Below are 27811 nucleotides of genomic sequence, written 5' to 3' on the forward strand. Positions count from 1 at the left end.
ACTATAGGAAGTAATAAAATCCCTTTGATCCTCTGAAAAGACTAAAAATAGTAAAATCTCTGACACGAATAATCAAGAGAAGGAATTTATTAATATTTAGAATAAAAGACATGACCAGAGGTAGAGAGATTAAAAAGAAAACTGAACAATTTAGTATAGTAATATAGACTTGAAAAGAACTGGAATACCAGGAAGATTCTATAACAATTAATGATATAGAAAAGTACTTCCACCAAGAAAATGCTAGGCCCAAATGGTTTTATAGCTAATCATTCATGCAAGATACTATTAACCTAGAAAAAGACAAATGTAATAAAATGTAAAATATTAAATAATAATGGCCCATGGGCCAAATTTGGCTTGTCATCTGTTTTTGTAAATAAAGTTTTACTGGAACACAGCTACTTTACAAAAAATAATGAGAAAACATGTTTTCTATGCTGTGACAGCTTTCATGCTAGAAGAGCAAAGCTGAGTGCTATTAGTGACCAATAGAGTCCACAAAGCAGAAGATTTTACATCTGGCCCTCAGAGAAAGTTTGTTGTTAATAAGTTTCAGAAAGAAAACTTCTGAAACAGAAAGCTCAAAAGTAAAAGCTATGACAAAAGACAGATCAGGGTGTAGGAGAGGAAGAGGTCTAGGAGGGAAGGACTGTTCATGGCTTAGAATATTAAATAGAGTAGAGCACCTTTACATAGAAGGTAAGATTTTGATAAAGATATCAAAATCCTAGAGGAGAACACAGGCAACACTGGCCCTTTTTGAACTCGGCCAGAGTAACTTCTTGCAAGATACATCCACGAAGGCAAAAGAAACAAAAGCAAAAATGAACTATTGGGACTTCATCAAGATAAGAAGCTTTTGCACAGCAAAGGATACAGTCAGCAAAACTAAAAGACAACCTACAGAATGGGAGAAGATATTTGCAAATGACGTATCAGATAAAGGGCTAGTTTCCAAGATCTATAAAGAACTTCTTAAACTCAAGACCAAAGAAAAACAATCCAATCATGAAATGGGCAAAAGACATGAAGAGAAATCTCACAGAGGAAGACATGGACATGGCCAACATGCACATGAGAAAATGCTCCGCATCACTTGCCATCAGGGAAATACAAATCAAAACCACAATGAGACACCACCTCACACCAGTGAGAATGGGGAAAATTAACAAGGCAGGAAACCACAAATGTTGGAGAGGATGCGGAGAAAGGGGAACCCTCTTACACTGTTGGTGGGAATGTGAACTGGTGCAGCCACTCTGGAAAACTGTGTGGAGGTTCCTCAAAGAGTTAAAAATAGACCTGCCCTACGACCCAGCAATTGCACTGTTGGGGATTTACCCCAAAGATGCAGATGCAATGAAACGCCGGGACACCTGCACCCCGATGTTTCTAGCAGCAATGACCACAATAAGCCAAACTGTGGAAGGAGCCTTGGTGTCCATCGAAAGATGAATGGATAAAGAAGATGTGGTTTATGTATACACTGGAATATTACTCAGCCATTAGAGATGACAAACACCCACCACTTGCTTCAATGTGGATGGAACTGGAGGGTATTATGCTGAGTGAAGTAAGTCAATCGGAGAAGGACAAACATTATATGTTCTCATTCATTTGGGGAATATAAATAATAGTGAAAGGGAATATAAGGGAAGGGAGAAGAAATGTGTGGGAAATATCAGAAAGGGAGACAGAACATAAAGACTCCTAACTCTGGGAAACGAACTAGGGGTGGTGGAAGGGGAGGAGGGAGGGGGGTGGGGGTGAGTGGGTGACGGGCACTGAGGGGGACACTTGACGGGATGAGCACTGGGTGTTATTCTGTATGTTGGTAAATTGAACACCAATAAAAAATTAATTTATTAAAAAAAAAAAGAAGGTAAGATTTGAGCCAGGACGTGAAGGGGATGTGGTCATTAGCTAAATGAATAATTGGTTGGAACAGCATTCCAGGTAGAAGGAGGAAGTAAGGAAAAGGTTGCAAGGTGGGAATGTGCCTTCTGTGGTTATGGGATAGCCATGTGATGCTGGGACACAGTGCAAGGCGAATAATGCTGCTACAGAGGAGTCGGAAAGATAATACACATGTTACGGGAAGGTGAAGGAAAACAAAGTCTGTAGGTCCTTGTAGGCAACTGTAAGGATTTTGGCTTTTATCCAAGTTAAATAGGGAACCATTCCAGGACTTTGAAGAGTGTCAGGACCCACGTTACCGGAACACCAATGGTTGTGTTAAAAATAGTCGGTAGAAGGGCAAAAGTACAAAGCAGAGGTCCACTGGGAGGCAAGAGAGGACAGTGGATCAGACCAGGGTAATAGCAGTGGAGGGGGTGAGATTCTGTATATATGTAAAACAGGCCAGGAGAAATAGCAAAATGAAATTTGCATGTTAAAATGGAGAAAAAAATTACTGATATCTAAATCGAATCAAGGTTATACAAGAAATGCAAATATATTCTAGTAAATTATTAAAATTATAAACATAGTCTTAACAAAATGAGTAACAAAAATAGTTACAAATAATTCTCTGAAATAAAGGCAGGTCCAAATCAACAAATGAAAAAGGTCTATACCATGTCCTAGCAGGCAGGAGGGAAGATAAAGAATAAGTGATCAACAAGGCGGCACCTTGGTAAAGTCATCAGGTTTCCAACATGAAAAAAATATATATGGATAACCATAGAAGTAAGCCAATCACTCTGGATTGGAGAAAGAATACCGCACTCAAAAGTCTCCCTGAGCTATACAAATGTGAATCAGACCATCAAATAAGTAGGCAGGTTTGACCATGAAATTCTGAAAACAACAAAAAGAATAATAAGAGGGACTGACTCTCTCAATTATTAAAGGTCATAAAATTATAATAATTAAGGAATCAACAGATGCACCCATGGAATCAAATGCAGAAACCAGGAATAGACCTAATGACAAAGTATCTCACAGCAGACGGCAGAGATGACTTACCAAATGGTATTTTTAAAAATTATAAAATCTTATACTGGCAAACTAGTAAAATGAATAATTTAATTCGCTGATAGCAATGTAAATTCATCTACCTCTCCTGAAAAACACTCCGTCGGCATGAATAAAGACCCCCCTTGACTTAGTGATCTTATAGCTCCATTTCTAAGAACTCACCCTAAAGAAATAATGATGATAAACGTATGTTGGTTTTTCATAAGATGCAAAATTAGAAGTATTTTAGGTCTACCAAAAGGAATAGTTACTATACACTATCATGTATCCATACAACAGATAATTATCTAGATACGAAAAAAAAATAAAAACCAATTTTTGATATTTAATGACAGGCAACAGGTTATTGCTTAGAGAACTTTTGACTTATATAATGCTAAATTTAGAGGAAGGACATTAACCCATATGTGTACATTCTAGAAAGCTGGAATCTTTGAGTGATTCATCTTTATTTTTCCCTTTTCCAAAGTTTTGATTTTGAACGTAATTATCCAATTAAAAGGAGTGTTAAACCAAATTTTATAAGGATCATAAAGCATTATTTTAGTTGGTTTAAGTTAGTTTCATATTTGTATAAGAGCCATATATTCTGAACTCTATAAATCCACTCTGTACCTCATATCAGATTTTTTCCAATATAAAAATAAGGCACACAAATAAGAAAGTTGATCAGATTTACAAGCCAACTTAATATTATGAAAGAATCATATACAAACAACTGCAATGAATGATTTTAAGTGTACGTTCACTGTAAGGCATTTATAACAACATCTACTTAAGTGAATAAAGAACTACACTGTATTAAGAATTATTCAGTTTTTTGTACAAAAGGGAGATAGACTGTTGATTTCTTGCTTCACAGAAACAGAAATGGAAAGTAGCCACAAATGATATTAACATATGAAGTATTTTGACAGTGATTTACTTTTTAAAAGCCTTATCAGTCTTCAAAGTGGATTCAACACTAAGTATGCTATCATGTGTTATAGATGTGCTTCTGAAGTGTCTTCTATTCTTGTTGTATATTAAATGAATTATTTTGATTTCAAAAACCTTGATTTTCTACATCCATACAGTATCAGGATAGATTTTAAAAGAAACTAACACCCACATGTAACACATGCACTTTATACTGTTACCGAATCAGCATTGAAAGGATTGAATTTTCAGTGCTAACGTGGCCCAGCAAAATTATTTTAATTTGATAGTTCTTACAACACACATATCAAGCCCTATTTTCTGTATAACCCATCCAGAGATATAGAATTGCACTTTCCTTGGTAGAAAGGAGTTGTCAATCTCTGATCACTTCAATAGGCACCTATAATCTCACTGTAACTACTTTGCTCTCAATGGGGACTCATTATTTGACACTTGACTTGGAAATCTGCCTGGTGTTCAATTTGATTTCAATGGTAGTCAATGGAAAAATCCCAAGCCTCTACACATTCTTTTGTTATTTTTGTACATTTTTCTTAGAAGAATTTCCAAAGTTGATTTTTCAACTTAATGGGCCACTAAAGACCTGACAGGACTGGAACATTATGAGGGCAGAGGAGTGTGCAAGCAGATCTGAAAAGAACACAGAGGTCCAATTCCAAGTTGCCTGAATACTGAAGCAGTTCCCCCTTTAGCCATTTATTGGGACTGCACCCAAAGTCAGCCTCCACAGGGACCAATGACCCAACTTCAGCAGGCTCCCTTCCTCCCACAGGACAAATAAGCAACTTTCGATGGGTTTTAATGTATCCAGATGCTGGGCAGCTGGTTTTCCAAGACAACTCTATTGAATAGCTGCTACTCCAAGACCCAGTCTGCCTGCTGCCAAGCAGGTCTGATTATCCCTCCACTGAGAAAGATGCTCCCTCAAGCTTTCCCTGGAAAAGGAAGAGAAATAGAGGGAGAATACTTTACATGTGGAACCTAAATCCCCCAGTGTGAGGCCAGCAAGTACTAGGACCCAGCAGCACAGTTTGGAGGGTGAGAGGAAGTTAGTGGACCTACAAAACTGCTTCTCTTGATGCTTCTGGCTTTTTCAGTGTTCTCATTCTTCACAAAGCCTATTTCTTAAAGCTTGCTGTGACACTGTGGAGCTCACCTCGAACCACAGTGTAGGACAGGAGGTAGCTCACAAGGACCTTGCCGGGCATTACTGAGGCATTAGTTTGTTCTGCTACACACAGGCCATTTTGTGGGTTGCTGAGAAGTCTGTGCTCAAATGGAATTTTACAGGATGACTAGGGCTTGGGAGTACACTGGATTTGAGGGGTGGGCTTAAGGATTGGAGGAGTCATTCAGAGAAGAGTTCTTACCAAGGCCTGAAAAAATGAAGCAATTCACTGGACACCTAAGCTTACACGCAGTTTAGTACTGGTGAAATTTAAAAGACAAGAAAGTAGTAAGAGGAAGTAAGGAGGGGTATCCTGGGATCCACTGTGAAGGGCTCTAGATGTCCGCCGAGGAGCTACACTTCAGATTCCTTAAACGAGGGTCTGTGACTAACCACCTGAAAGCACAGAATCCCTCTAGGATTTAGAGCCAACACTTTTCTTTTGATGGCATGGGTGGCAAGTCTTACTACCTAGAAAGTTTGATGAGGGGAAATGAGGTCAACACAATATTTGTATGACACATTCAGGCAAATTATCATTATATTATTGTGTAAAAATGGTTTCACAGGAGTTTGAAAAAGAAATGCAATAACAGAACATGCCTCAGGCTGTAGTTAGGTTGAACCCACAAGAGCCTCACTGTAGCAAATAGATACCAATTCATGTTGCAAAAGACAATTAATATTTAGTAAAATATTCAGTATCATGTGTAACATCAATTTAATGTTAACTTAGATTTTATTGGAATTGTGTCTTTGTATTCACTTTGGTTTGGTTTTATAGTTGTACGGGAACTATTAGCACAGGAGAATGTATTTAGGTTTCTAATTGTACCTATTAAGGTAATACTGTAACAAAACTAAGGTGGGGGGGGGGCATTGAGTAAGGGGCTATAAAGAGATTCAGTGCAGCATAGATAGGCTCTGCATCCAGACTGCTCAGGTTCAAATTTTGATTGTACCACCTTCCTGCCCCATGACCTTGGCACTGAATCTCCGTGTGCTCATCTGGAAAATGGAATTGATAAATGTTCCTACCACACTGGGTCATTGTGAGGATTCCATGAGTTAATGCTGTCAAGGGCTTGATACAAAATAAAGACCGCTCATGCTGTTAACTATTGTGGTTTCTGTCATTTTCCTTTTACTGGGATCCATACTTTGTTCAAGGAGATGAAACCTACCTGTAGGTAAGACGAAGTCCCTGAAAACTTGTCACGTTTTAGATGAATGTGTATTTCTAAAAAATCATTTCAGTATGTAGATTTGATGAGGAGGAGAAATTTAAGCTCATTTGGAAGATCTAAGTGAATGACAATGTAATTGAGAACACTGTTCTGGGAGTCTGTTCAATGGGTAGCTCCCAGACCAGCATTACCTGGGAACTTGTTACAAATGCAAATTCTCCAATTTCTGAATAAAAAAAACTCTGGAGATAAAAACCTTTGGTGGGTACTATCAAGCCCTTCAAAGGATTTTGGTGTTCCAGGACAGGGGTTGACAGATTCCTTCTGTAAAGGCTCAGATATAAGGATGCCTGGGTGGCTCAGTGGTCGAGCACCTGTCTTCAGCTCAGGGTGTGATCCCGGGGTCCTGGGATTGAGTCCTACATCGGGGTCCTGCAGGGAGCCTGCTTCTCCCTCTACCTATGTCTCTGCCTCTGTGTATCTCTCATGAATAAATACAGAAAATCTTTTTTAAAAAGCAGGGGGCAGTCAGATATAAATATCTTACATTTTACAGGTCACTCAGTCCCCTTGAAAATACTTTAAAAAAATGGGTAGGAGTATGTTCCAATAAATCATTTACAGAACTGTGTACAGGCTGAATTTGGCCAACTGGCTACAGCTTGTGGACCCCTGCTCCAGGATGTGGAGGACAGCAGCTGTGCCTAGCAGTAAAGGAGGACAATGTTGAAGTCTGGCTTTGAGATGGTGAGTTGGAGGTAGACGTGGATGATTATCAGTTGAGTATCTGGCTCTGGAGCTTAAAGGAAAGAGCAGAGCTGAAGGTATATACATTCAAAGGCAGGGTAAGATGCTTATGAAAAGTTGGGTGCAGGTGACACTGCCCATGATGAGCACGGAGCAGGAGCAAGGAAGGTAGACCACCAATCCTGACCAAAAAATAAGAGGAAAAACTGAGAAAGATGATGAGCCAGACAAGAGAGCCAAGAACATGGATGTGATCAGTTGCAGCCCCCGCCATGCCATAGGCATGCAATAGTGCCTACCCCAGGAGCAGCCAGGGTGTCAGTGACTGTGCACAGCTCAAGGTTATGTGCAGAGGGTAACACAAGTATGTCCAAACAGCCAGGGAACTTTTCTAAGTGAAGGAAAAAGAAACATCTGTGAGCAGAGACAGATGGAAGAGAATAGGAGAGAGAAGGGTAAATTGGAGCAATGACGCTCCTGAATGGGGAAGAGGCCCCCTTGAGAGGCTAAGGGTGTGACACTGGCCCTGAAAGGCAGGGACCACACCTCCTCCCTCCACAAATGCAGCAAGAGGAGGGACACAGCAGCATCAGGACAGGCAAGAAGTTCAGCTTCCTTATTGTGGTAACCCCAACCTTATCAATAAATTAGAAAAGCATTACGCAGGGGACAGGTGAAAAATAGATAAGACAATAAAGCATCACTTCTTTAGAAATAAGTGAAACTTTTCATCAATTCAGAGTGTATTTCCCATTTGGTAGGTATTAGTGGTGTTCTTTAATTACACTGGATTTATGAACAGGCTAGGCATACAAGAGATTTTATTCCCTATTCTCAATTTTAGCATTCACATCTTGATGCGCTCCTTCACCTAACCCAAGTTATGCTGACATGATCTTTGACTTCCCACAGAGAAGCGTTCATTTTAACTGGCAGGCAAATGATATTACACTCCAAAGGCCCATCATGCTAAATGACCATTAAACCATTACACTTAAGAACTGCCTCTCAAGATGGAGATTCCAAATGCTGCACAGAGTATCACTGTTTAACTATCAGCATTTTATAGACAGGGAAATGTCATCACCAACCTCACATGAATTCCTCCGGTTATAAACAAAACATCTGTGGCTAGTTAGCTGGGTTGGTTCATTGATGAGAGTTTCAGGGCCAAAAGCTTGGATGGAACCCTTTGTCAAGCTCCAGGTAAGAGCCACTTACCTGCCACCCCTGTTAGATGAAGCGTCTCACAAATGGAAGCTTGGATTCAGAGAGGGTGTTGCTACCACCACCCCATCTGTCAGTCTCCTTGCTCCTTATTCCTCAGCAACTGTTCCCCTCACCCCTGATCACCACCACCTCTCCACCAGCATGTTCACAAAGCTTTTTTTCTGGCCACCTGCCCCTATGCTTTTTTTCAAAATTCTTCCTTTCACTGGGTTAACCTGTTCCCATCCTATCCCTCCCTGAATTTCAAAGTTTGCCCCAAATCCACTGAAGTCTTATTATTTTTCTCTCTTGACTCCAGTCTTCACAAGTCTTTATACAACCAAATGATCACCCTTGGACTCTATAGTCTCTGATTTAGTTCACAATTACATTCAGCTTGAGATGCTAAGCTGGCCGAGGATAGTAGTATAGGTATGGCATAATACCATGTAAAAACAAAGTCTTTCCTATCTCAAGTGCTGTATTTCTTGGTTGGGTAATCCTGGGCAACACATCCAGCCTATATGGACATTCATTTTCTCATTCATAGGATAAAAAGCCATATAGCTCAAATTCTCTGCCTTAGATTTTCTAATCACTGCAGTCTTTAGTAGCCGTCAAACACGTGACTGATGGAGACAGATCCTATGCATAGGTAAATGCAAATCTATATGAGGTGCAAAAAATAAACCAAAAAACCCCACTATGCCTTATAGGCCATGTGGGTTACAAGCAACAGTTCCTCTTTGCCTTCATTTATTTTCAGCCATACTTTTAAATTGTGCAGGGCCATTTGTGCCCTACATACAAAGTGGTCCTAATTTTGAGTTGTTCAGTTACATTTTTACAAGTGTTCCACTGACAACCATTTTAGTCAGTTTTAAAAAGGCAACTACGAGGAGAAGTTTGTGCCTGGTCAACAGGGCAGGCAACCAAGTCTTACTAGAGAAACCATAAATCATCTTTTCCTGGGTATATTGCCCTAGCAGAGGTTCTCAAACTGATCTCACAAGTCCTGATAGGGCTGTGCAGGACATCCATGAAGCCTCAAGTACTTTCCTCCTGATGCCAAGGTGGCACTTGCCTTTCTCATGCTCTTGCATATACTGCAGTTCTCTGGAATCTAGTATAATATGTGATATCGCAACAGTGTGAAGGCAGAAGCAGATATGCTAATCCAGCTACCTTCTACTAGGCTAGACACTAAAAAAACTTACAAAAATGTGGAGGAAAAGGTTCTGCTCTTCACTGTTTTTGCTTTGGGAAAATCCCTTTTCATAAAAAATGTTATTTGTGTTAATAGGCTTATTCTAAATGAAGTGATTAGCAAATTTCTCATTTTTACTTTCTAATATATAAATATCTATAGCCATACCCCACATATAAAAGCTTTGAAGTCCTGTAGGACTGAAGGGTATGAAAGAGACAAAAACATCTGAGAATGGCTTCTCTATATCAATAATGGTATGAAAGCAGTATCTGGCAAATAAGAAATAAGTTTAACTCTGAATTCTCACTAAGACATATGAAAAATATGCTGCTAACAGATTAAGATTTTATCTTTTATTGATGTCCAGAACCCTGAAACTTTTCTCCAAAGAAAGCCAAGAAGGCCCACACAATCCAATGATCTTTCTTTCCTTTCCTTCTAAGATTTTATTTACTTATTCATGAAAGAGACATAGGCAGAGGGAGAAGCAGGCTCTCCACTAGAAGTCCAATGTAGGACTCGATCCCAGAACTCCAAGATCATGACCTGAGCTGAAGGCAGACGCTCAACCACTGAGCCACTCAGGCGCCCCTCACCTCTTCTTTCAAATCCAACCCCACCCTGTGCTCCAGACCAGGAGTGGTCAGGTGGAGCAAGGAATGGGGAGGGAATCAAGTTCACACTACTCCTTTGCTTCATGAGGTCAGCTCAAGGACGGCACTCCTACACACATTCTTTGCAACACTATGTATAGTAGTGTGCTGAGGCTGTCATAACAAAATACTACAGACTGGGTGCCTTAAGAAATTTCTCTAAGTTCTAGACAAGGCTAAAATATCTAGGTGGTTGCAGTTCTGGCTTCTCCCTGAGGCCACTCTCCTTAGCTTGCATGCAGCTTTTTTCTGTGTCCTCACATGGCCTTCACGACAGACTAGAGCATCCCTAGTAGCTCTCTAAAAGGCACCAAAGGCTGTCATCTGATGGCCCCAGCCTACTGTCTCATTCAGTCCCCTCTTTGAAGGCCTATCTCCAAAGACTGTCACCTGGGTTAGGGTGCACCCATGTGACCTCACTTAACCTTAATTGCCACTTCAAAAGCCCAGTCTCCAAACCTGGTCACATTCTGAGGTAATACAGGGTTAGGACTGCAATATATATTAATTTTGGAGGAACATAATTAAGCCCGTAACACCATGGTGAGAAAATAATGCTCTTTTACTCAGTGGTTATGAGACACCTACACTCTATATTCTATTATTTCATCTTTCTAGTTGTACCCAGGAACCCTTTGAATTCATATGCCTCAAGTTCCTCATTTTATTTAACTCAGGTACAGAGAAGTGAAGTAACCTATCTAAGGTAACACAGCACATTAGCTCACACAAGGAAGGAAAGCTTTTCATTTTTACATAGTCTTATTTTCAACATTCAGCGAGTGTATTATTTAGAGAAAGCTTCAGTGATTTTAAGAAAACATTTGAGAACTGCTTACAATTATTTGTTTTGCAAAGAATTATTTTTGTTCAATCATCATGCCCCAATTGACCTATTTATTTGGTGTAGAGAATAAAGGAAGGGAGGGGGTCCACGGGTTTGTTAGTTTTTTTCACTTGAGTTTGCCTACGCTGAGGCAGATCTATGTTCAAACAACTCTTGTCAAGTGTTTGAAATCAAACCCTTTAATCACAGAGAAACAATAAAAATGTAATATAAAGAAACCTTCTGCCTTCTGACCTTCTGCTATGTTGAAGAACAGCTGCCAAACTTCTAGCTCCCTAAAGTTCTGCTAACTAGTTTAAGAGCTACAAGACTAAAGTTAAAGCAGGTGGAAGGTCACTGGCTGGGAAGCAGAACAGCCCAGGTGCACAAGGTTTGTCCACAGACGTCTGGCAATAAACAGCCAGACCAGGTATCGTCAATACCTGACGCTCCTTCCTCCTCCCACAAGGCACAGCTTAAGATATGCTGTCCGGCCCCGTGAGGCACTAACCACTTCTGCCTTGGGCCTGGGTCTTTTTGGAAAACTATAACAGGAGTGTAGCATAAGGTCTCTGCAATGTTAATGAGTACAAAGTATGCAGAGATTCGCAGGAGGCTTTGCCTTGGTTTAGGATCTAAAGCAGAGGCGAACTACAACCTAAGGCCAAATCTAGCCTTTGAGCTAGAAAACAAAAACGTGAAACAAAACACACAAAATAAAATTACAGGGTGGCTCAGTTGGTTGTGTCCGCCTTCTGCTCAGGTCATGATCATGGAGCCCCGGGACTGGGTCCCCTATTAGGCTCCCTGCTCAGTGGGGAGCCTGCTTCTCCCTCTCCCTCTGTCCTTCCCCTGCTCATGAGCAACCTCGTGCTCTCAAAGAATATCTTTACAAAAATTTTTTGAGGATACATGAGAATGTCAACATCAGATTTCAGTGTCTGCACTCCTTCACTTGTATGTGGCCTAATACTGCTTTCCTTCTACAATTGAGTAAAGGCCAAATTGAGTAAAGGAAACCGTAAGGCCCACAAAGCCTAAAATGTTTACTATTTAGTCCCTTTACAGAAGTCTGCAAACATCTGATCTAAACTTTCAAGCCCTCCCACTTCCAACAGCAAATATATAAAGCTAATGTTTCTGATTTTGTTATCTTTGTGTATCTCACCCCGGGAAAATATAATGGTCTAGCAGACAGTTATCAGTTGCATTTAGGATTTTGTAGGACATGTGAAACCCAAAAAATTTAGAATTCTAAATCCTTTTTAGAACAGAATATCACAGTTTGAAACTCCAGTCCTCTGAAGTGAGAAAAGGCTGTTTTGTTTCACTTCCAGGTGAGTACAATAACAGGACGCCTGCAGTCATTTTGATGTTAAACTGTTTATTATAACTATGGCGGGGGCGGCGGGGGGAGGGTTTAGGAGAAACTCTGTTCCTATTTTACCACATAGCTCTGACACAAATGCCTCCCCTCAGCATCCATCCTCACTTTACCAGTGGCCACTCACCTCCCCACCTTCAACAGACTTAGAGCTGTTTAACCCCCAGAACCATGTTCCTTCAGGAGATACTTCAACATAAAACAGCACATCATTTCTTTCCTCAGAGCTTTTCCTGGCAAGAAATTATTACCATGGATCAAAGTGATTAATCAAAATAAATACTCCAGAAGCCAGATAAGGCGGATTACAAAGGGAATTACTGAACGTAGCTTCTAATAAGAGTATTAAGGAGTTTAAAAGGAGTAAATCTGAGCATACCTCTCTTCTGTAGATCCTGAGAACAGTTCTCTAGATGAAAAGGAGGGTGACTGTCACTTCATAGTAATATTCAGAATCCTGTAATAACAAATACCTTGAGTTAGTGGTCTTAACATAATGCCAAAAAAAAAAAAAAAAGTAGATTTGATTATTCCGGGTCTGTGCCTCCTTCTTCACAATACCTCGTTTTCCACGACGTGACAAGTTCATCCTTGTCATAATGAGAAGAAACCACCAAGCCCCTTTGCTAAATCTCAAACCAAGCTGGACTGTGTCCACCGTAGCCATGATCATCGAGAGGAAGAAAAGCAAGTGAGGAGGCACAGGTTTCTTTGTGCTAAGCTTTGTATTAATGGGACTCAGATGTAACTAGGTATTTCTGTATGCAAAAGGATTCACACAGATGATAAATGTGATAATGGTGTAGCTACCTTTAGGATAGACCTTTGATCCCCTAACAAATTGAAAAGTAGATTGTATAAAAGTTCAGCTGTGACCCAGATCCATGAAGACTTAAAAGAGAAAAAGAGACATGTTGTGATCTTCTTGGGTTCTTCATTTTTCACATGGTAATATTCACCCTAGGGCCTAAGGAGAAATACCTCTAATTCCTGCCTCACTCATCTTAGGGAAACATGACAGTGGCTTTTGACCCTAGCTGTTTCTCAAAAAAATGAAGTCTTAGGTTCTAAATTGTCTTTTCTTCAGAGAATAGAATTTGGTCCTAATTTCCTTCTGGTAGAGAAGCCAAATAACTTGTCTCCAAGAATTCCCTTAGGTTGAAGCTTAATGATCACAATTGGATATTCCTGTCGTCCAATAACATCAATCCCAAGAGAAGCCAATAGGGTGGCCTGATTTAACAAATCACTACAAGACTTCCCAATTAATGTTGTTTCAGACAGACCACAAATAGATTTGTATATCCCAAATAGTGCATGGAAAATATGTGCACTAAAAATGTACTTGCTGTTTATCTGAAATTCTAATTTAACCAGGTGTCCTTTATTTTTTCTGATACTCTTAGGAGCAACTTTAATTGAAAATGTCTTTTGGCGGACACTGTAGTGGGGAAAAGGTTTGGTGACTGTGTTGTGCCTAATCCTTGAAGGTGAAAGTTCATAAGAGCTTTGGAACAGGCGAAAATATCCTTAATTCTCAATTCTCTAGTGGGTGAAATTGAAGGGGTGATAAATTAAATATTGCAGGGGCCTAAAATGAGAAGTTGTTAAAAGTAATGTAGTTCAGTAGATAGAAGACAAACTGCAACACCCTTGCTTTTTTAAACTTCCTTAAATTGCTTGGGTATATGTCTTATGAGTATTATAATTAATTTATAATATTTATAATGTATGTGTGAATTAACTGAACAAAAACTGGGTGCTTTCACTTATACTCTTGGCATCATCATGAACTCTCAGGTGCAGCTCACCAACTAAATAATGAGAAGGCATTTCCTCTTCAGCTTTGGTGCATTTTATCTCCAAATAAATCAATTTAAACCTCATCTTGACACTCTCCCACCCCATCATTTCAATGTGGAAAAAAAAAAGAAAAGAGATTCAACCCAACTAATCCAATTGCTTTTTCAAGATACAGACTCTTTAAGTGTTGCCTCAAACTACGTCTGACCTCTTGAACTCACAGAGGGGAAATTAAGGCAGAAAAACCTAGCAGTTCAAATCATGGCAGCTTCAAGATTTGGTAAGATTTAATCTCTGAGGTTCCCTAAGGCAAATAAGGTGGAGCAAAATAACCAGAGAGTAACATATTGAAGAATAGCTTATTTTTAAAAACTGAAAATGGCCCCAAACACCGAGCCTTTAAGAGGAGAGGTGTTTACAAAAGTTCAAGGTTATCATATTAAGTTACCAAAGCATAATGATAAAGACAGGCAACTCATCAGGGAGAGGTGGATTGAGAAAAGAAAAGAAAGAAAGAAAGAAAAAAAGAAAAGAAAAGAAAGAAAAGAAAAGAAAAGAAAAGAAAAGAAAAGAAAAAAGAAGAAAAGAAAAGACCAAACAAACACATAACTGGGTACAAGGAATCTTTTGCTTGGATAACTGTACCAACCTTAGGGACATCATAGTCGACATAATACCTTATTTACCTCACAGTTATTTTCATTGCACAGTGGATCACGAAGTATTTCTATTTCTTAGTATTGTTGTTTGGCTGGAGCAAACCAAAAAAGGGTCAGTTCCCCTGGAGTCCTCTTCTGAATGTTCACCCTAGAGAGCTTCACCCAGAAGTTAAAAGCCTCTCAGTGTAATCTCCTGAACTTGCCATATTGATCTACAATTTGGTTCCTTCTTAGGAAAGCCTTGGAACCTCATATGTTAATATTCACACCTGAAAAATTCTACTGACAAGGCATTTCAAATAATCAATGGGACCAGGATACAAATACTATATATGAGCAGAATAAAGAGTCAAAATAGTGTACATATTCAAGAATCATTTTGAGGGACTTACTACAAGCCCAGATTACCAGTCTCCATCACAGAGATTCAGACATGGTAGGTCTAAATTTTCCTAGTTTTAGTTTTGTTTTTTATAACACATATACAATTTATTGATCACATACTATAAGCAATGTAATCTGACAAACCTCTTGAAAGTTTACCATCATTTGAGCATTTTATTTTTCAAAGCAGACTTCTAGGGAACAAGTATTAATCCTGCTTTATAAAAGAAAAAGCTGAGGTCTAAAAAGATCACAAAATACACTCAAAGCCACATAACTTGCATAGATAGAAGTCAAGGTAAACTTGTTCATTGATTCATCCATGTATTACTTCTCTTACTTGTTTTCTAACTACTTTACTCCCAGACTCCTCTACTTGGTCACCCTGGGCTACCTACTAGACATACATCTGCCCCAGGGCTTTTGCTCTTTCCCTTCTCAATGCCCAGAGCATTCTTCCCTATTCTCTCTTCACTCCTCACTTCCTTCACTCTTTGATCAATCACCTTCTCAATGAAACCTTCTGTGACTATATTATTTAAAACTACAACCTTTCTCTTCCTGGGAACACCCTGTCCTCCTTCCATATCCTCCTTATCCTTCTGAAAGGAGATGTTGAATGGGTAAAGTGAAGACACTCCTTCTTACAGATCTTATGTGTAGCACACTACTCATTCTGAATGGTTTGCATGTGTCTATCTCTTCCACTAGGATGGTGGTTCTTGAACCTTAGCAGCATCACAATCACTAGAAGGACTTTTTGAAACGTGGATTCCTCATTCACCCTAGAGATTTGATTGAAGGATGCTAATAGTACCAGTCAGCAAGCCATCTTGAACAGGCTTGCCCTAAGGCACTGGTTTTCACCTGGGATGATTCTGCACCCCCAGGAGACATTTCACACTATCTGGAGACATTCTTTATTGTCAAAACTAGGGTAGAGAGCTACATGGCATCTTTTGTGCTAAAAATCTTACACTGCTCAGGACAGCCCCACAACAAAGAATTTTCTAGCCCAAAATGTCAACAGTGCTAAAGTTGAGAAACCCTGCCCTCAAAGAGTGCTTCTCAAACACTTATCCCACATCAACACTTAGAGAGCTTATTAGCATTTGTATTGTCAGGCTGCCCCCTCAAAGTTTCTGATTTGTTAGGTAGGTCAAGTGCAAGGCCAGAAACTGTACATGTCTATGTACCCAAGCAAAGGAGATGCTGTTGGTTCAGGGCCTACCGTTGGAGAACAATTTAGTAGAACGAGTACTCCATGAAGCAGGGACTTTGGTCTCTTTTATGCACCGCTGTTTCCTCAGAAACAGAGCATGGCATAGTACAGCCACTCACGTCTCTGATTTTTAAAATAAGATACTCACACTTCTTGCCCCCTACAAGGTTATTCTGATACCAGTGATCCTCATATTGTGCACTGAGAAATGAGTTGTTTTTGTTTTTTCTGTTTGGGTAGCAACTTTGGGACACCTTCTATTCCTATTACTCACTTACTACCAACCAAAGAAGGCTGATAAAGTATATGTGTTAGTCTATCTGATCAGGAGAATGCTAGGATTGCACCCCCACAATGAGATCCCTACAAAAGAAACAAATAGAGACACACAGAGAGAGGCAGAGACATAGGCAGAGGAAGAAGCAGGCTCCCTGCGGGGAGCCCAATGCAAAACTTGATCCCAGGACCCTGGGATCATAACCTGAGCCCAAGGCAGACGCTCAACCACTGAGCCAGCCACCTGGGTTCCCAAGCCATTCCCATTCTCAAAAATAAGGCCAGAGAATTCTCTCTTTCTCTCTGTCTCTGTCTCTCTCTCTCTCTCTCTCTCTCTCTGTCTCTATCACACACACACACACACACACACACACACACGTAAACACACACCTAGTTCTTAAATCTGATGCTTGAATGAGGTCCCTAGCATTTTAACACAATGAGACTTGGTGCCTCTTCTTAAATGTACTTATGCTTCCATAAGCACATCTATGGCAGTTGTTCCAAGATGGTATCTTCCAGGTGCTGTCAATTACCTCTCCTTACATCATTCTCTGGGGGAATATTCAACGCAGTTCCTTTTATCATGTGCCCAAGGCCAAAAATGAAGCAGGTGATCTCCATAACTCAAAAATGTCTGATATCTTAGACTCAATTGCCCTGGTTAAGGCAGGCATTTAATGAAGAACTGGTGAATGAGAAGTTTAATGGCTAGAGTCAAGACACTCCATCTTAAAAATCTCTCTTTACTTACGTGGAATCATCAGCCAGTGTTATTGATTTGCATTTACTGACTGGACTTTCTATTGTTTTCAGATGTTACGATCCTCAGCTGGTGCCTGCAGGCTATTAGTTTCAGGGTTCAGTTTGCTGTCCTGAAAAACCAAAGCGTTCCCTACTGAGTTGAGAAAGCTGAAGAATTCACGATAGCTCCGGAATCCACCTCATTTCAGAAAGCAAAAAAGTATTTCACTGATTGTCCTCATTTTATGACAATGAGAACCTACACAGAAATAAGCAAAAATTTAAAAAATGAACACAGTTCACACTTTATTTAAAAAATAGCATTACTGAGTTGTAATTTACATGCTATGGAATTCACCAGTTTCAGCATTCGATGCAATGCTTTTTGGCAAATTTACAGAGCTGTGCACTTATCATCACTATCTAATTTTAGACCATTTCCGAAGAGAAACCTCGAGCCCATGTGCAGTTACCCACTGGCACCCCCTGCCAGAGCCAGTCAACTCCTAATCTACTTGCTGTCTCTACAGATTTGCCTTTTATGGGAATGCTATATAAATGGAATCATACAGTATGTGATCTTTTGTGTCTAGCTTCTTTCATTTAGCATATTGTTTTTGAGGTTCATCCACACTGTAGCATATAGCAGTACTTCATTCCTTTTTATTGCCAAACAGTGTTCATTGTATAGATATATTACAATTTGTGTATCCATTCACTGGTTGATGGACAGTTGTTTTGTTTTGTCTATTAAGAATAATGCTGCTATGAACATTGGCACACAAGCCTTTTGTAAATATATTTTCATTTCACTTGGGTAGATTCCTAGAAGTAGAATTTCTGGGTCATATGGTAAATCTATGTTTAACATTTTTTAAAAATGCCAGACTGTTTTCCAAAGTGGCTGTACTATATTAAAATCCCACCAGCAATGTATGAGGGTTCCAGTTTTTCCATATCCTGTCCAATATTTGCTACTGCCTATTTTTTTTTACTATAGCCATATACATGGTTCACTCTAAATGTTGAAACAAGAGTGATTTCAATTTGTATCACGAATATAAAAAAATACAGCCAGCATTCACTAAGGACCTACTCTGTGTAATGTCCTTTAAATATATTATTGTTAGCTCTGGAGCACCTGAGTGGCTCAATAGGTTAAGCATCTGCCTTTGGCTCAGGTCATGATCCCAGGGTCCTGGGATGGAGCCCCATATCATGGGGTTGCATGTCCCTCTGCCCTCTCCCCCAGCTCATACTCTCTCTTTCAAATAAATAAATAAAATCTTTAAAGATAAATATATTTAAATATATATATATAGAAATACATATATATCTATATACATATATATCTTTAAAGATATATATGTACATTAGTTAGCCCATCTTTAATGCAATATCACCTATAAGACACAAATAAAGAAATAAGGTTCAGAGTTTAAATATTTGCCCATGGAATCCTAGCAAGCAGGTAGCAGTCTGAATTCAATGCCAGATGTATGTGACACAAAACCTAAATACAACAGTAATTCATGCAAAAACCATGACATATTTGAAATATACGCATGGGCTTTATCTTGCTAATCATGGCCAAAACACTTCTGTCAATGTCATTAAAAGGAGGAATCAATAAACAATATAATCAATTGTTCCTCATAACTACAGATGTTCCTTTGAAGGAACAATGCTAAAGTTCTGGAGAACCATTTCACCTCAAAATACTCTCTTCAAACATCAAATCTCATATTTATAGTCTTGCTTCAGATTTAACTAGCAAGATATTTATGACAATCAAAACTCAAATGAAACATACTTCATAGCAATGAAATTGCTGAATGGCTTTTATTAACTGTACTGAATCCTCTGCCACTATCTAAAGATATGAATTCTGACAAAGCTGCTATTCATGTTTGAGTGCTCAAAAAACATTTACTGCTAGTTTCTAAGTCCCATCTGCGACTAAAAATATTGATGTTTCCTTTGACCCACATTCCACTACAAAGAGGGTGTTGATAGAATGGTGATGGCCAAAGTCACTGGGTGGAACTGCTCTAGCTCAAAATCTATAACTGACTCTTCTCTGGCCACACTTCTTGGTCTACCCACGGCCCTACCACCAGTCATGACTCCATGTGATCCTCTCATCATCATTTGAAACGTCATCCTGCTCTCAATATCCGGTTCTTCTCTGCCTTGGAGATGTTCTGAGCAATGACCAGAAATGTTCAACATTTCAGATTGGGTACTTTATTCCCTTTGGATTCATTATTTCACCTTTTTGATCCAGATAGTTTGTTAATGAATACCTGTTTCCGGTTTGGTTTTAGAACATCCGGTGATAAAAATCGTTGTTACTACTCAAAGTATGGTCATCAGCCAGTGTTATCACTGCATTCAAGGTTATGCATTTAAGGTTATATAGACTGGTAGCATCAGCATCCCCCAGGACCTTATTAGAAATGCAGGATTTTTTTTTAATACAGGATTTCAAACCTCGTTCCTAACCTACTGATCAGAATCTGTATTGTAACAATCTCCCCAGAAGATCCCTATGTGCTAGATCATTAACTTGAGCTAGTATGGACTACCAGGTCTAACCCACAGACATAGAACCTCACAAAGCCCAGCTGAAAAACTTCCCCTACCATAAGTAACAGCAGAGGATATTAATTATTCAGAAAACACTCTGTGTAGGTTTCTTCCCTCTTCCTCCAAGCACAGTGAAGCCATGCTCCTTAAACAATGACAAAAATCTCTTGACAGTTTTGCCTTGCAAGGAAGAGTGCACTACTGTTCATATTGATCTGCTTCCTCTCTCTGGAGGAGTGTTAAAGATCTCCATCTTGGTGAACCCAGGTCTGTCCGCATGACTTGCTTTGGCCAATGAAATGTAAGCAAAGGTGATAAGTGCATTTCTAAGCAAGAAGCTTTAAGAGTTGGTTAATGTTTTGTCTCTCTCTTTCTTGACTATCACAAGCCTGTTAATAGCCCAGATGGTGGAGGCTCTATCACCTGAGTCGAGAGAGGACAACATGGAGCTGAACCAAAGGTGACCTATGGAGGACAAGCAGAGCTGCTGTTGAAAGCCACAGGGATTTGGGGTCCATTTGTTACAGCACAGAATAGCCTAATGTACCTTGAATCACTATTGCTTTTCCCTTTTTCAATTAAAGAAAGAATGGGGGTGGGGGGGGGGGACAACATACCTTAGAAAGGAATCTTATTTAGAGGTGCATTTACATCTGAATTCTCTAGAACCTAGGTTATCCCACTCTCTCTGTCAACTCTGCCAACTTTTTTAGTTTGTTTTCATTCTTCTAATTTCCAGATCTCTCCCAGTCTGCATAGTAATTTTTATTTCTTTACCTCAGGGATCAGCAAATGTATTCTGTAAATGTCCAGATAGTAAACATCTTGGCCTTTATAAACCATATGGTCTCTATCACAACTACACACCTCTATCATGGCAGCATGAAAGCACGGTGAGAAACTACTACAAATGCATGAGTATGGGAGTATGGCTATGTTCCACTAAAACCTTCTTGGCCCAAGGTTCAAAACTTAGGGGTTACTCTTAATTTGTCCCACATTCTAACCCCTGTAACTAAGCCAGGCATTAAGTTCTCATAAAACCACAGAAATTTCACCTGAAAGTTTATCCAACCTTATACTTTTATGCATAAAGAAACTGCTACCCAAACAAATTAAAAATTCATATCCAGAAACATATACAGAACTCTAGCTAAAGTTATGCAGGCTGGATGAACTATTGAGGGATGAATGCACTGATGTCTTCAATTTACTTTGAAATGCATCAAAAAAAAAAAAAAGGAAGATAAAGGAATGAGAAAGTGAATAAGTAAAGCTATGGATAGCTAGGTCTGCAAAGCAATGAAGTAAAATGTTCATTGTAAAATATGGATGGTGTACATATATATGTGTGTGTGTAATCACTGTAAAAATCTTTCAATCTTTCTGTATATTTGATTTTTTTATAATAAAATGTTTGGGGGGAGGAGCAAACTAAATACAGAATTTCAAGCCTCATCTCTAACCTACTGATCAGAATCTGCATTGTGATAATCTCCCCTAGGTGATTCCTATATGCTACATTGCTAAAAGTCTACAAGTGCTAAGTATAATCAATTGATTTGTGAAATGTAATTCTACTTGATAAATATCCCATGGAAATTTATCAAGTAGAGTTTGGAAAACTGACCTATGGAAGGCCCCAAGACATCAGCTCAAACACTTTCATTTTCATTTTCACTCAATAAATAATTTTGAACCCCTACTATATGCTAGGCACTATGGTAAAAAGGCAGATGTGGAACTTTGGTCTCACAGGAAACAAAATGAGCCAACCTGTGGTGGTTTTGAAATTCTCTAATACCCGTTATCTGTACTATCTATTAGGCTCTTACTGTTTACTGTTATAGTTGATCCTCCTTTCTCATGGACATTGCAAGCTCCTTGAAACAGAGATCCATGCACTGGCCTTAGCGCCCTATACATGGTACCTGGAAAAAGCCTGATACCATGTTTGTTCATAAATGAGGGCCCTGGATACTGTATTTTGCTACGATGCTGCCAAAGTGATGATATATCTTTATATAACAGGCCTCTATCAACATGCTTCTAGAAGTTTTTCAATAGTTGAAGGCAAATGCCTTTACTCCACTAAGTAGAATCAATGAATTCTTGCCTTTTCATAGACTAAATAGAGCCAGCTATGAAGAGTATGGTTATATGACAACATACATCAATCTTCATTATTCACAGAGTCCATATTTGCGAATTTGCCTACTTGCTAAAATTTATATGTAATTATAACCCCCAAATCCATACATGTGGCACTTTCATGGTCATTTGTGAATATGGCCAAAATCTGGGTCACCCTATGCATACATTAGGTGAGGTCACACATGCAACACTCCACCTTCTTGTTTCACTTTTCACACAGTGAACAAATGCATTTGTCATACCTTTTTAGTGCTATGATTTTTTCTGTGTGGTATTGGTTGATTTCGCTGTTCAAAATGGCTCCCAGGAATGCCTGGGTGGCTCAGCGTCGAGCGTCTGCCATCAGCTCAGGACGTGATCCCTGAGTTCTGGAATCGAGTCACGCATTGCGCTCCTACGTGGAGCCTGCTTCTCCTCCCTCTGCCTATGTCTCTGCCTCTCTCTGTCTCTCATGAGTAAATAAATAAAATCTTAAAAAAAAAAATGGCTCCCAAGCCCAGTGCTCTGTGCTGTCTAGTGGTCCTAAGTACAAAAAGGGTGTGAAGTGCCTCACAGAGAAAATACACATATTAGATGAACTTTGTTCAGGCATGAGTTATAGTGCTGTTGGCCATGAGTTCAATGGTAATTAATCAACAATATATATTTAAGGTGTCTTTAAACAGAAGCACATGTAACACAAGGTTATGCATTTAATTAGCTGATGAAAATGTTGTGACCATAAGACCAAGAACCTAATCCTGTATTTCTCCTAGGGGTAACTGTTCAGTATTCACTAATTCAGGATTTGAGGTATTTTTATAGACCATAACTACCATGAATAATGAGAATTAACAGTACATCAAAACAACTTTATATGTTACCAGAAACTCATGACCAGCAGCTTCTTAAGAGCCATTACTAAGCTCTGCCTCTCTGTCTTCATCAATGAAAAGATGAAGTATGTAGACAAAAACACTAATTACGCAGGATATAAGCAGAATGAAGAAGACATAATAAGGCAAAAAGGCTCAGTGCACAGTTCACTGTGACAAGTAAGGAGAAATCACATAGTCAACAGCAAGTAAGTAATTTCTTGTGCTTTGGGTGGTCATAATGTAGACTAGTATACTTGGATACAAACACAATTTATGATGATTTTAAAGGTCGCAGTGAAGTCTGATTTTTTTTCTTAATAACTCTCCAGGACACTCTGAAGTAAAAGACAATCAATCATGGAAACAGATGGGATATAGAATGTGCTGCTGTGCTGCAATTAGTAAAGGGGGATATGGATAAAGCAAAACTCATTATGCTGAAAAGCACTAACCCTGCAAATAGCAAAAGACCCTGTGGTAGACCACAGCTGTAAACTGAAGGACAAATGAACCATTCGTGAGGCAGAGACAAGACCAAAAATGACAGATATACCCAGGTTATCTGCAGATGCTTAGCCTAAACTAGGAAAATTATTAAGTAATACTCAAACACAAACTGAGAAAACTGTAGCCTTAAGAATGTTCTACTCTACTTTATAATGGAAGTCACCTGCCCTTATAAGGGACAATTTTTAAGACATGTGTTGGATTGGATGGGTTAAAGAACCACAGCCCCAAAAGGTAGAGATGTGTTGATACCATATATTTGTAGGTAAAATTCACAATTCTAATGCCTGTAGATGGCTCAAAAATTTTCTTTGACTTTGTCAGGGCCAAGGAGCCAGTCTGCAGTATAAGTGCCTATAGATTCCCCGATTTATCTGCATATAGGCCAACTCTGTATCCCAAGATTGGCATACTACCTTGCTGCCCAACTGTGGTCCACAGACCAGCAACAGTATGTCACCTAGGGGCTTGTTGGAAATGCAGACTCTTCAGCACCAACCTGAAAGTACTGAAATCAGCAGAGCTTGCATTTTAACAAAATCTTCAGGTTATTCACACTTTAAAGCTGGAAAAGCAACATCCTACAATTAGGATGACCCATGGTCCCAGATCTAGTGTAAACATTGACAGTCCCATGCTGTGGAAATCCTCAGTCTCCAACAAACCTGGACAACTGGTCCCAATACCACAACCAAAGGGAGTTCTCAGCAGAGACTTGAGACTCACAGCCACTTAGTGATCAATGAACCCTGAAATAATTTCCCAGGCTTTATTTTGGAGGCACATTTGCTTTTGTGTGGTCCCCACATAAAGAATGCAGAACAAGGATGGAAGGATTCATATAAAAAGCTAAGACTTTGAAGAATGTAATAACCCAGATGTAATAACCCAAGGAATCCAGTTTGAAACTGAGCAGAAAAAGACCAGGAGACATGGTTCAGGAGCCTACAGCCATTCTATAGGATTGCTGACGTAACCACCAAACCTTTCAAAGCCATTGTCAGCTGCTTTCCTGCAATGATTCTCAAATGTTTACAACTCAGAGTCACCCCCAGAGCTTGTAAACAGACAGCTGGGTCCCACCCTCTGGTTATTTGCTTGAGGAAATCTGGGGAGGAGCCCAACATTTTGCTTTCCTAACATGTTAACCAGGGATCCACATGGTGAGTTGCTGGGCTCACACTCAGTGAACCACTGCTCTGAAGGGCCCAGCTTTTCCATTCTAGAACAACTACTCTTATTCCATGCCCTGTTCACCAAACAGAACAAAACCCCAACAATAAAGCAATGTAGCATTCTGCCACTTAAAATGTGGTCCCAGACCACCAGCATCCAAATCAAATGGGAGCTTATGAGAAATGCAGAATCCCAGGCCCCACCACAGATCTGCTGAGTCAGGATCCAAATTTTACCAAAATCTCCTAGTGATTCATTTGCACAATAAAGTTGGAGAAGCACTGATATAGGGACTGTTAAGAGGTTGTTAAATCTGCTTCCTATATATAAATACAACTAACTGTTCAATGTCCTCTGGGCCTGTATTCAATGCCCTTCTCTTCCTTTTATTTTTAAGTTTTTTAAATTTCAACCATAGAAGAAGAACGTTGGTTTTCTCACAGCTGCTTACATTCATTGGTCAGAATGGCTAAAACAGCTTATCTCCAACCCCAGGGACAGAAAACTCTATTGCTGATGGTGATGGAGCATGTACACTGGCTCAAGCCACAGCAGGTCTTCTGGTCTTTCCAGGGATGCAGCCACTTGGTTGCCCACCACAGCCCACTAAGGAGGTCTGGACACAGTCATTGCCCCATAGGCTGACCTAGGAATCCCTGCTCTTTGCAAAAGTTTCTGTACTTCCCAAAGGAGGGACAGGATTTATTGGTTGTGGCTCATTAGAAGGTTTGATTCCTTTCTGAAGAACTTTTACTTTAGTAAAAGGGCAGCATGTTCCCTTCTGCAGATAGGTAATGCTGCTGTCACACTTTGTATCTCCACTTCACTTTTGCCAGGAACAAAAGGCCACATACTCTATCATTTCTTTGGATTCCCTGTACTAGGTACCTATTCTCCTGGAATTAATATATATTAATATATATATATATGCATTCATGCACTTTCTTTCTCTCAAATAAATAAATAAAAACTATTTTTTTAAAGATTTTACTTATGTATTTATTTGAGAGAGAGAAAGAGCAAGTGAGCAGGGAAGAGCAGAGGGAGAGGGACAAGCAGACTCTGAGCCCCACAAAAGGCTCCATCTCACAACCACAAGATCACGACCTGAGCCAAAATCAAGAGTAGGTTGCTAAACTGACTGAGCCACCCAAGTGGGCCTAAAATAGATAAATAAATCCTAAAAATATTTTTTTAAAGAATATGTCTTTTAACCTATGTGCATCTCCACTTCCTCCTGTGGTAGGTAGGATAATAGAAAAGCACTCTGCCTCTAACTGAGGTACTGTATAAGTCTATGCCTGCATCACATTAAACTATAAAAGCACAGGACAAAGACAATGATCAAAGGGATGATAATCACCTAAAATAATTCATTAATTCTCACAACACCCTTCGGAAATACAGGAAGTTGAGTCTGGATTAACTGCTGGCAACCATCAAAATGTGGCCTGCCAAGATTCTAGTTTTGTTCTTCAGGTGGGTGGAGGGAGGCTTTCTGCTGCAGAGAACTGACTCTCAAGAGGGGGAGGGAATGTCAAACCTCTCTAAGGAGTTGCAGGAGAAAGAAAAAAAGGAACAGGGCACTTCCTACGCCCACAGCAGCAACAATGAATGGATGATCACCAAATCCAGCACCCAACTAGGTCACATATCCCGGCCTCCTTTGCAATTGAGCATGCCATGTGATTCAGTTTTTAACAATGGAAAGTGAGCAGAGGTCATGCATACCTCCTGCTCTTGTACCACATGGATGCCCCTATGCATGCTCCTTTCTCTTGTCCCAACTGTCAAATGGATGCCAATACCCAGGGCAACCCGCCCAACCAGGCATAGAAGGTGGCAGAGCCTTTGTCAGCCTGGGTCCTTGAATGAATGTATGGAGCAATCCTCTTACCCCCCCCAGTCCAGGCATGCTGTCATTACACTGTTACCTTCATATTATATAAAAGTAATTTTATTAAGCGACTGAAATACAAGCATTTGTCTGTTACTGTAGGTGGTATTAGCTAAAGATGATATTGATCAAAGTTCTCTTTAATCTGCTATAGACTACTTTAAATGTCATTCAGATCATCGCAAATTCCCTTGAATAAAGATTCCGTCCAAGTTAAAAAGGAAAGCTGTCCTTAAAAGGATTAGAGGAAATTTTACTCTTGAATGTATATTCATCTCATTGTTTTCTTCCTAACTCCACACTGGGATTGGCCACACTGGGTAATGAGAGTTTGATGGTTGGATAGAAGAATAAGGAGAGAGATTTTGCAGCAAGGATGAGGAGGAGTTTGCTGAAGAGGAAGAAATTTGTCGTTCTGAGTTCACCAGATTCCTAAGACTGAGCAGAGTCAGAAAGTGAGGTGGGATGACTCCCAAAAGAAGCCTCGTGCCTGACAATTTTGCCAAGACTGGCCTTGGGAACAGGAACAGAGGAGTGGTAGAGCACTAAAGCAATAACCACTAAGGAAGCAGGTTCCAGATCTCAAAGGTCCAGGAACATTGGTGTGTGAACTTCATGGAAATATACTCTGGGTTTAGGTGGACAAAACTCGATCTCAATATATTTGTTGCAATTTGATAGGCTTGGAAAGCACCATGTTTGATTTGTCCAAGACCATGGCAATGCAATGCATTTGCCAAACTTTGAAGAGGTCACAGCTTCCTGTGTCTCACGGTGCCCCAGAGAGCAAGCTCATGTCCAGCCATTTCATTTTTCTCTGGGTAGTATCAGCTTCCCAGCTTCCCCTAGGACAACCATACCCCATGCCAGCCTGTGAATCAGCAGCTTCACGATTTGAAATAGAGAAAATTTGAGACACAGGCCAGTTAGTCACAGGGGTAGGAAAATATGACCATGGTGCACTGCCACTGTACCCACTCCATTGTCCCTTATGAGCAAGAAAGACTATCACCAAAAGATAACTGCTCCCAAAGAATCGTGGCATGAGCTTTGCCAAGCAAGGGAAATAAAAAAGAAAGGAAGCCCCCTGTCCTTTGTTCTGACTACACATATTTGACAGGCTTTCAGAACCTCAGCAGATCTCTTGGCAAGAACAGCAGTGAGCAAACCCCTCCTCCCCATTGGGTATGGGTAATGCCTCCTGGCAAAGACCTCAAGCACATTCATCTCTCTCC

At 39.8% G+C, this 27811-nt stretch overlaps 1 protein-coding gene across 3 annotated transcripts in view; it reads right to left on the bottom strand.

The window, feature by feature from the left end:
• Window positions 1-27811, bottom strand: part of RARB (retinoic acid receptor beta) — a 724031-nt gene that overhangs the window by 680822 nt on the left and 15398 nt on the right. For all 3 annotated transcript variants that reach the window (XM_026006400.2, XM_026006399.2, XM_072726687.1), the window contains exon 2: window positions 12688-12765. The gene's annotated coding sequence lies outside the window, so the exon portion shown is untranslated. The remainder of the gene's footprint in view (window positions 1-12687; window positions 12766-27811) is intronic.

Source organism: Vulpes vulpes, chromosome 11 (assembly GCF_048418805.1).
Source record: "Vulpes vulpes isolate BD-2025 chromosome 11, VulVul3, whole genome shotgun sequence".
Classification (NCBI taxonomy): domain Eukaryota; kingdom Metazoa; phylum Chordata; class Mammalia; order Carnivora; family Canidae; genus Vulpes; species Vulpes vulpes.